The 10,430-nt window shown below is 35.8% G+C and overlaps 1 pseudogene; it reads right to left on the bottom strand.

The window, feature by feature from the left end:
• Positions 1 to 248: 248 nt before the first annotated feature.
• On the bottom strand, positions 249 to 9,866 carry LOC119570749 (annotated as a pseudogene).
• Positions 9,867 to 10,430: the final 564 nt, after the last annotated feature.

Genomic DNA, 10,430 nt, shown 5'->3' with positions numbered 1-10,430 from the left:
GGGAAATGAAAAACAAAAACTCAAAATAGACATGTACATACCATGCATCCCTGCGCTTTGGGTTAATAATACAATAAAATAACTTTGATCCCAAAAAGTTAGAATGACCTACAAGCTTCTTTGGCATTGGGTGGACAACATGGAAGAGCAAACACCTCCCATTAGGTTCGGGGTTTAACCTCTAAAGAATCCAATTTTGTATCGATATCCACAAGCCAATATTTTGGATGCCTGCCTCTCTGTAGTAGCTAGACATTCTGGATTATGTTCCACTTGATCATAATTAGGGAAGTTGGCAGATCAAAAATGTTTTTGTTCCTGATATATTTAAACCGATTTAAACCCCAAAAAAAATTTTTAGGAAACCCAAAAAAATGGTTTATAATTTAAAAAATTTTTGATTTTGTAATGATGCAGGAAAAAATGACTTAGGGCTTTTCTTTTAAAGAAAAACCCCTAGAGTCAATTTTCCCGATCATACTAAATACTAAAAATTTTTAATTATCAAACCATATTTTTGGTTCTGAAAATTATTCGGTTTTAAAATCGGTTTAAATAATACAGGGAGAAATAAAAAAATTTTTGATCTGAACTACCAATCTAGATCAGATGGGAAATGAAACCATGAATGTCGAGTACTAAGAGAGGCAGGCATCCCCAAAATTGGACTGTGGGTACGAATAAAAAATTGGGATTCTTTTTGAGGTTAACCAGAACCAAGGGTGGGGTTTGCTCTTCCTGGGTTTTCACCGCAAAACACAAAAGAAGCTTAGTAGGTCATTCTAACTTTTGGAGATCAATGTTATTTTTATTGTAATTTTAACCCAAGCTGCAGGGGATGGGAGTATGTACATGTCTATTGGAGTTTAGTTTTTCATTGCCTTTTCATACAGATGCCTCCAGAAGCATGAAGGGCACCAATGGCAAATAATAGTACTATCAAACTCTCTGTTTTTCCCTTTTCCTGATTTTGGAAAATTTTTTGATCTTAATTTTTAGTAAGTCTTTAAAATCATCAACATTATTATTATTATTTTTATTTATTATTTTTATTATTATTATTATTAAATAAATAATAATAAAATAAATAATAATAATAATAAAAATAAAAATTATAACAATAATGATAATAAAAAAATAATAATAATTAATAATAAATAATAATAAAATAAAATAATAATAATAATAATATTAATAATAAAAATAAAATAATAAAAAAAAAAAAAAATCATTAATAATAATAATATAATAATAATAATAATAAACAATAAAATGCGTGGGCACACCGTGGGCACAGCATCGCCCCCCAGGAGCGTGAGCAGGCATGCTGATTTTCAGAATTTTAGGAAATAGAAACCCATATACGGGGGTTGGGTGGGTTTATGTGGGTTGGAGACCCAAAAGGGGCCAGAAATCAGGAATCCAATTTTTGGCAGCAAAACTAAAAGCATCCTACTTTGAAATGAAAATAAAAAATAAATCACCGCATCCCCGTCGCCGGATCAACAAGGGGGCCCCTCCAGGGCAAGCTCGCCTGGGGTCGAAAAGTAGTACGAGACCTCTTCCCTTAGTCAAATCCGCCCGGGCACCAAGACGGGAAGATCCCCCCCTGGTCCCCGGGGTACCAAACCATAGTACTAACGTCAAAAGAAAAAAAAGACTTAAAAGGACAAAGGAAGAATACTGAGGAATGTACTGCTTTACTAGCACTCGAAAATCCTTTTAAAAAAATAATACTGAGACACCTAAAAAAATGGGTTTAAGGAATAGTGAAAAAAAAATAAGAAAACGCAAAAAGCTTTACTCAAACAAGCAGCCAAGTGGGAAAAACATTGTTCGTAACAAAAAATAAAAAAAGATATAGAAATCTCAATAACAAAGACCAAGTAAAAAAGACACATTGAGGTAATATAGAAGAAAAAAAAAAGGGAAAAAAATTAAGATGAAAAAAAACTGAACATGCCAAATAAAAAATTGACTGCAATTGGAAAAAAAAAAATACGATGAATTAAAGCCCCATGAAAAAAGGGTATCATTGAAGAATATCGGTAGTAAAACGTACTGAAATGAGTAAAAAAGAGGGGACTGTTAAAAATTTAACATACCCATAAATAAAAAAATATTAAATATAGAAACAAGGCGTTAGAATAAAATCTGTCATGAAATAAAACCTGATTTAACTAATTAAAAAGAAAAATATACGCAAAAGGAAGAGTCCTCCAAGCAAATGTGGCATTTAAACAAGAAAAAAAAAAAAAAAAAGAAATTGCAAAGCCAATGGGAAATAAAATGGAGAAAAAAATAGAAAATTTTGAAGGGAATATCGATATTAGACGAACTACAAAAAGAAATGGGGAAACAATCAAGAAAAGGAGAAAAGTAATAAAAAAATACAAAATACTTTTAAAGAAAAAAATCCACAATTTAAAGGAGAGCTTAAAAAAAAAACTAGGTTAAGCACAAAGGTTTCGTAGAATGAAAACGCTAAAAATTTTTCAGGCCGAATAAAATGTTTTAGACGACTGAAGAAATTTTACCGCGAAAAAAGAAAAAAAACAACTCTTGTAGAAGCTATACCCCCTGAAAAAAAGGTTGGGGAATTTTTGGGAAAAATTGGGGGAAAAAGATAAATAAAACAAATGAAAAAAGCATGGATACAAGATTTTAGAATAGCACTAGGGGTATTCCCGAACAAAAATGGGAAAAATTACCAATGAAAAAATTCAAAACGACTAAAAAAATCCCCCTAAAATGGAAATCACCTGGGGTTGACCCGATCCCAAAATTTGGCTTAATACTTTTCTTTAGCGAGCCACATTAGCATTAATTTTTCTCAATTATGTAGGCCTAACTTAACATCTAAAAGGTTATGCAAGGGGGCTAAAATAACGAAAAAAGATAACCCAAAAAAAATACAGACCCATTACAGTTAACCACCACCTAAAATTTTCTTACTGCAATCTTTAAAGAAAAACCCACAGACACTGGAAAAACAAAAATTTTCCCAACGAAAAAAAAAGGGTGTTTTCAGAGGTTATTTCGGATGTAAAGATCAATGCTCATAAAAAAAGGATTCTCGAATATGTCATACTAAACACAGGGCATCTAAAATACGCTTTGGGTCAATATAAAAAACCTTTGACAGTGTCCCCCACTCTTGGGTCTTGAAACCTTAAAAATTCTCAAAGTCTTCCTGTCTTAACAACTTTCTTCGAAATAGTAGACATATGGGAGCAAATCTTACTCTCAAACAAGAACGGTATCTTTTCAAACAACTGCGAATCAGAGCGGAATCTTTCCGGGTGACCTTTTTTTTCCCCCCTTTTATTCTGTATGCACTTTTCCCACTCTCCAGCTTTAAGAACACGGGTATGGATATAGATCATGGCAAAAAAAATCAATCATTTTCTATATGGGACTTGAAAATTTTCGCTCAGAATGATAATGAATTGGAAAGGTTTCTGAAAACTGTAAAAGATTTCAGTGAGACATAGGCATGAAATTTTGGGCTCAATAAGTGTGCTAAAGAACCTTTTAAGAAGGGGAAAATAGTGACATCTGACAAATAAAGTAATATTGATACTGTAATAGAATTGGTCAGGAAAAACCTATAAATTAAAAAAACGAAAGGGAAATGGGATACAACAACATAGATGAAGAAAAAAATACGTAAGAATGCTCGAAAAAAAGGTCAATCCCGAAAAAAGAATTAAACTCAAAGAACAAACTAACAGCAATCAGCACTCTTGAAACCCGTGGTTAATATAGTTTTAACGTGATAGAGGGACTTACTGAATCAAAAAAAATTGACACCAAAATTAGGAAGAATTTACATGCAACAGAATGATCACCTAAAACAGACGTAGAGTCTGTGCGTCCCCAGAAGTAAAGGGTAGGGGATGAGCAGTGGAATTATCGTACAAAAAAAAAAATTGGGCTTTGCAATACTTGTCTAAAAAGCAATTGGATTTTATTAGTTAGAGTACAGAAAAAATCAAAAAATAAAATAAATAAAGGAATCAAATAAATTTTCTCAGGAAATTTGGATTTAGGCGAAAATACGAACATATGTTCCAACATGGCTGAAACATAAAAAAAAAAAAAGCAAAAAAGTCAGAGAAGAAAAACTTAAATCCACGGAAGTTTGCAACTGAAGCAAACACACTGATGTAGATGAAAGAAACCAAACAGGGCTTTGAAGCTTGGACTAAAAGGGGGAAACAGAGGGTTTTATTTTTGCAGTACAAGATCAAAGTTTGTTTTCGAAACTATCAAGCTAAAATTTGCACAATGGGATGACTCAAAGTGAGGTTTTGTGAAGACAAGGGTTTAGCAATTGATCACCTTGTATTGGTTGAAAAAATTAAAAAAGAATGAGTACAAAAAACGACAGACAGAGTGGGCAAGTACCTGCCCTGGAAGACGCAAACACTTTTATCGGAACAAAGGAAAATCCAGAGCCCGTTACTGAAGATGCTACAATCTTTTGGAACTTCCAATTCACACAGATCGTATTACAGGGGAAATCGTCCAGAACGTCCAAGGGCAAAAAAACAAAAACTTGCCCGTTTTTAGATATGAGCTCCCTTCAGACAGAAATGTCCCAACAAAAGTGTTCGAAAAAAATATCAAAGTATAAAAACCTGAAAAAAAGAGGTGGAAAAAATGTGGGGTTTAAAAAAACCAAACTTTGCCCTTTTTTATTGGGGCTCTTTTGGCCCTTTTAAAAAAAAAGGGAAGAAAATTTCTTGAGCAAAAAACCCGGAAATCCAAAAAATAGTCTTTAAAAAGCAAGCACATGTTTTCAGAAGAGCATTATCATTGATGTGTTCTTTTTGTGCGTGAAAAGATTTGATGGATGTTTTTATTTGGGTTGTTCTGCATTTTTGCAGTTTCGTTTATGTTCCATTTCCTCAAAATTCAAACACCCCAGGTCATGGTAGTGACTCGGTGTTTTATTTTTAGCAACTAAGGAAACTTTTGTAAAAAAATAATAAAAAAATAAAAAATAAAAATAATAATAAAAAATAATAATAATAACAATAATAATAATAATATTACTCAATCCCCAATGATAATAATAATAAAAAAGATATTGAAAAGCATTTGGTTTAAAAAAAAAAAAAGAAAACAATAAGGAAAGGGAAATCTGTAAGATGACAAAGGGCACTAATTAATTCCTTGGGGGCTTTAAGACCATCAAGTGCAGGACATTTCACAAAATACTATATTGAACAGAACATTTCCCAGCAGCAATGGGTTAGGTAATATCTGACTTTTATAAGGTTAAATGATCAATGGAGTTTATATGCTCATCAACTTTTTTCCTCAAGAAAATATGAAATATCTACTGATATTTGAAAAATAGATCTGAAAATAGAACAAGTCAAATCTCTCTCTTTCCTCTGGAAACTGTAATGCCATGCTGTAGTGCTGATCATCCAAGAAGTCAAACATATATTTAATTGCTAAAGGTAGGGCAGAGCCACGGTGAGCAGTGCTGAATATGGTCTCAAAAAGATCATCCACAAACTTCTGCAGGGTGAAACTTTGTAGACAGAGACGCGTGAGGTAGATTTCTGACACCATCTTATTTGTGCTTTCTCCCTCACGCTGTTCTGACTCTTGTTGGCGGACCAAGTGCCAAACCTGAGAGGACATTCAGGTAAAATGGGGGAAAAAAATTATTAGTCCATTCATTTTTTAAAGATCCTCTCTAAAGCTATTGTCAAGGAATATTTCCCATTAAAACCACTACACATTGCAAAGGAATATGTAGTGCTGTATATAGCATGGGAAAAATATAGCACGGGACATACAGTAAATCAGCTGATTTGCAAGGATTTTATCTACCACTTGTTCAGTTTCAGAAACTTTTTCAGTACATTAGAAACAATTACATTCATTACTTTTTGGCAGTCACAACACACACGACAGAGAACATTTACTTTCCCAGTGAGTAAAATTATAATCTTGACTTTAATCTGAAATATGCTTAATGATGAGGTAATTCTGTTTTTGAAATTTGTTCTCGACATGCTCGAAGTGTAACTTGATTAATTTTTCTAAAGCTGTGAATTTTTTTGATTTTTTTTTTAAAAAGTTCACCTGAATCCCTTTTCAATACTATGCAACACAAGTGCAGGTTAGTAACCATCACTGAACTGAAAATAATCATGCAGTAACAAAAAGGAAGGCAAAAAAACAAAACTTAAAAACAAAAACCTAACAGCATTCAATTTTTTTTGTACCAAATTGTGTACAACATCGCCAATTTATAATGGGTAAAAGATAGATAAAAAATCAGTTCAAAAAAAAAATCTATCAGAAAAAAATCCTTCAAATAAGCATCACATGAAAAAAAAGAGCAAACTAGAATACAAAAAATACACACAATCCAAAAGGTGAAAAGGAAAGAGAAACACTGGCTTTAACCTGCCTTGATGTGCAACAGACCTTTGCTCTACCTTTTCCCCTGCTTCATTATCATGGGTTTAAAGGGGGGAAGTGGCTCGAGAGAGAGGTGGACTGGGGGAATTCAGTTTGCTTCTGTTGAGCGTGTCATATTTGTGGTGTGACTTGTCAGATTTGTCAGAGAGTATTAACATGTAGATGGACGACTGCTTGGGTATGAGAGTCAGTTGGGGCCCGGTCAGGCACATTGTAATGGCCCAAAGGGGATTGAGTTTCTTCCACCCGCCTTCTGGTCGGGTAGTGTGTCTTCATCATAAAAGAATCAGCCGGCCTGTGGTAGGACAAGAAACCAATGATGAGGGTTCATTTATCACAAAGAGCTACTAGTGCTGTCTCAAAAAAAAAAACCCCTTTTAAAAACACTCATCCATCCACCTGAAACAGCCATTTTCCTTACCTGACGTTCCTGTGCGCCATTCAAGATCTAGGTCTTCTCTTCGTGGACGTTGTGAATAGGGGTATGAGCGATATATGGCATCTAGAGACTTTTCCTTCACCTGAGAGATAGTATCACAATCCAAACCTTCACCGGGGTTTCATCTCCTTCCATGGGTCCATCTACACTTCCCATGTACAGGTTACACAGGACACATACACCGTCTGAAAGGGCACGTGGCTTTAGTACTGCTTCATTCCAACAAAACCATAATTTTTATTAGAAATTTACAGTCCCATTGCATTACCTGCACTTGCAATGCATAATCAAATATAGTGTGTGTGTGTGCACATGTGTGTGTGTGTGTGCACAGGTGTGTGTGTGTGTTGTGTGTGTGTGTGTGTGTGTGTGTGGTGTGGTGTGTGTGTGTGTGTGTATGTGGGGTGATGTGTGTGGGGTATGTGTGTGTGTATGTTTTGTGTGTGTGTGTGTGTGTGTGTGTGTGGTGTGCCCCAGGTGTGTGTGCACAGGTGTTGTGTGCACAGGTTTGGGGTGCACAGGTGTGTGTGCACAGGTGTTTTGTGCACAGGTGTGTGTGCACAGGTGTGTGTGTGTGGTGTGTGTGTGTGTGTGTGTGTGTGTGTGTGTGTGTGTGTGGTGTGGTGGTGTGTGTGGGGTGTGTGGTGTGTGTGTGCATGCGTTCGTGTATGCGTGTGCATATGTGTTGTGCGTGCACGAGTGTGTGCATGTGGGTATGTGTGCACGTAAAGTGTGTGCGTATGCGTGCGTGAGTGTGTGTATATATATATCAGTGTGTGTGTGTGTGTGTGTGTGTGTGTGTGTGTGTGTGGTGTGTGTGTTTTGTGTGTGTGTGTGTGTGTGTGTGTGGTGTGTTGTGTGTGGTGTTTTGTGTGTGCACGCGCGCGCTTGTGGTACAGTGCAACAGTTTACACTAGCTATATCCCCCCTAGGGCCTGAAGTTTGTGTTGGGCAGACCTCGGAGGGTCATGGTGACTGTCATTGGAGGTGTCCTAGATTCTGCAGTTCAGATAGGGCAACCCTACTATAAAAATCAGGTAAGCTAGTCTAAATCAAGAATTTCTCCCTGAGAAAAGAACTTGAACCCTAGTCATACCATTTCCTTGTAGTCAATGCTCTGGGGGATGATTTTCTCTTCAGACAGAGAATATCTTGCTTCTGAAGTGACAGCATCCACTGGACCCTTGTCCACTGTTGCTTGATGGCTCTGAACAGAATATAGAGTGGCCTCCAGCACACTCCTTCAAGAACTTGAAAGCAGGAATTGAACCAGGATGAAAGCATCTTTTCAGCTACACTTTCCTTTTCTAAAATGTTTACATAATTATGAAACAAAAAAAGACAATGAGCCTATTACAAAATTACAAATTATAGTCTGAATGAATACTGAAAAAGGAATGCCCAACTGCAAAGTTACAAACCTTCTGAAGAGTAGTTTTGGATGGATCTTTCCTTCAATACACTTTTTAATCAGTTCTGCAAAGGGGAGTCTTCAGGATGTCAGAACAGTATTCCATTTTTCCTTGTAATGCAACCATTATGAGGGAAGCTACATTTACCCTGCAATAGGACATTTTGTTTTATTTGAGGTGAATATAAGAAATTCTTCAGCTTACAAATCAAAATTATGAAGTTTCTTATCAATTTCCCAAAATATATAAGATTAAAATTCCACTTTGTTATGTATCATCATAAAAAAATGTCTCTTTTCCCACTCTCATAGAAAAGTATCGGTTAGATTCCAGGGTTGAATAAACAGTAGCAAGAATGTCTTGTTCTTTTGAGTTGGCCAAAGAGCTTTAGACCTTTTTCTTTCCTTGCAAGGTCGGGCCGGTCCATCTGCAGTACAGTTGTCTCTTCCCGATTGGGAAATAGGATCTTCATGGCATATGTACGGTATTCCCCGGGAAAAGGGAAAACCACCACAAGTCAGGTCACTAGTCAAATCTGTCATCTCAGTCTGCAGTTCAGCAAAGGCTGGAAAGTAAACATTTGGTCAGTAATATTGATATAAAACTTCATTAGGAACAGACAGTAAATGATGTGGCTTGGAAAAAGAATTGTATTGCTTATAACCCTTCTTCAGAAATTAACAGTGTTACTAACCTTCTTTGCATTCAGCTGCCACTCTAAGTTCCAGTATATCCATTTTTTTCTTGATACTTTTGAAAAAACCCGTGAGTTTTGGTTGCTTTTTTGACGATAGACAATGAGGCAAATCACCAAAATCAGAATAAGAACCACTGCCCCAAACTGAGAGGCTAATGATCAGCTGTTTGGAGAGGTTCCAAAGTCCTTTGTGTTAGCATACTTCAAGTATCCAATTCTGTATGTACGATTACCACCCACAATCCCCTGAAAGTGCAAGATTTTAAATCAAACAAGAATGTGATTAAAGTTAAAAAACCATGATGCTCTTACACATCTCCAAAGACCACAGGTATGTTCAAAGATAAAAGATTTCCATACAAATTACCACAACCAAGGGCAGGTCATTGTTATTGATTGGTGCAGGGGTGCTCTTTTGGTGGCCGGATGTTAGCTGAGACCGAGATAATGATGTGACATTGCAAGACTCCGCACCAATAAGGACCTCAACATCAATCTCCTGTGCAGCCCTGTCCAGGTTTTTACCCTTGATTGTGAGGTAATCAGACTGTACATCTTGATCTGAAAAAAAATGGAAGTTTACCTTCAATACCAAGATTATGAATACCTGTATCAAATACACAAACATACTCAAAGATGACAGTGACTGAAATCAGTGGATATGTCCCTGTAAACTTACCTGGCCTTCATCCTCAAATGTAAAGTACTCGGGCTTTGGGAAAACAAGGAAAGGAGAAAATCCACCTTTCTGGAGATCACGAACAGATTTCACATTATCCATGATGAAGCCATAGTCAAGCCTCATGCCATTCTCCTCATCAATCCTCTCATTACTATCAACTGCAATAGCTGGTGACTTGCATTCCATTTTGTTGCATTTTTCACATGACAGGGGTGTTGACAATTAAATGCATGAATTCAAATTATTACATCTTTCTTGCTTGAATCTTTTAAAAAATGTATGATATACACCTCTGTATAAAGGTATGAATGAGAATGAATAGTTTCACAATGCAAGAGATGTTTTGGGGGGATTTTCTTTCGTTAAACCCTTTTTATACGGTTCAACTCCCTTTGGTTTCAATATAACAAACATATTGGAAATTTATTTACCTTTATAAGAAAAAAATATAATACCCCCAAATTGTTTTTCCCTTTCCCTTTGTACATAACATACTTTTTTGGTTACGGATGACTTTAAAATTTGGGTGCCGTAACAGTGATAATATTCCCCAGAGGAAATCCCTTCGGACCTTTTCTCTAAAAAAGACAATTCCCGGAAAAATCATAAAAAAACTTTGCACATTTTTTTAAAAAAAAAACATCAATTGATTTAAAAAATTTTTAAAAAAGCAGGATCTTTCTAGAAAACTAAGACGAGAAAAGAAGACTCATACGCCTGCCTGCCACTCGCCCGATTTTACGGAGGAAT

Source organism: Penaeus monodon, unplaced genomic scaffold (assembly GCF_015228065.2).
Source record: "Penaeus monodon isolate SGIC_2016 unplaced genomic scaffold, NSTDA_Pmon_1 PmonScaffold_3735, whole genome shotgun sequence".
In the NCBI taxonomy this organism is placed as follows: Eukaryota; Metazoa; Arthropoda; class Malacostraca; order Decapoda; family Penaeidae; genus Penaeus; species Penaeus monodon.
The sequence above is the reverse complement of the archived record's forward strand: the minus strand, read 5'-3'. Positions and strand labels throughout refer to the sequence as shown.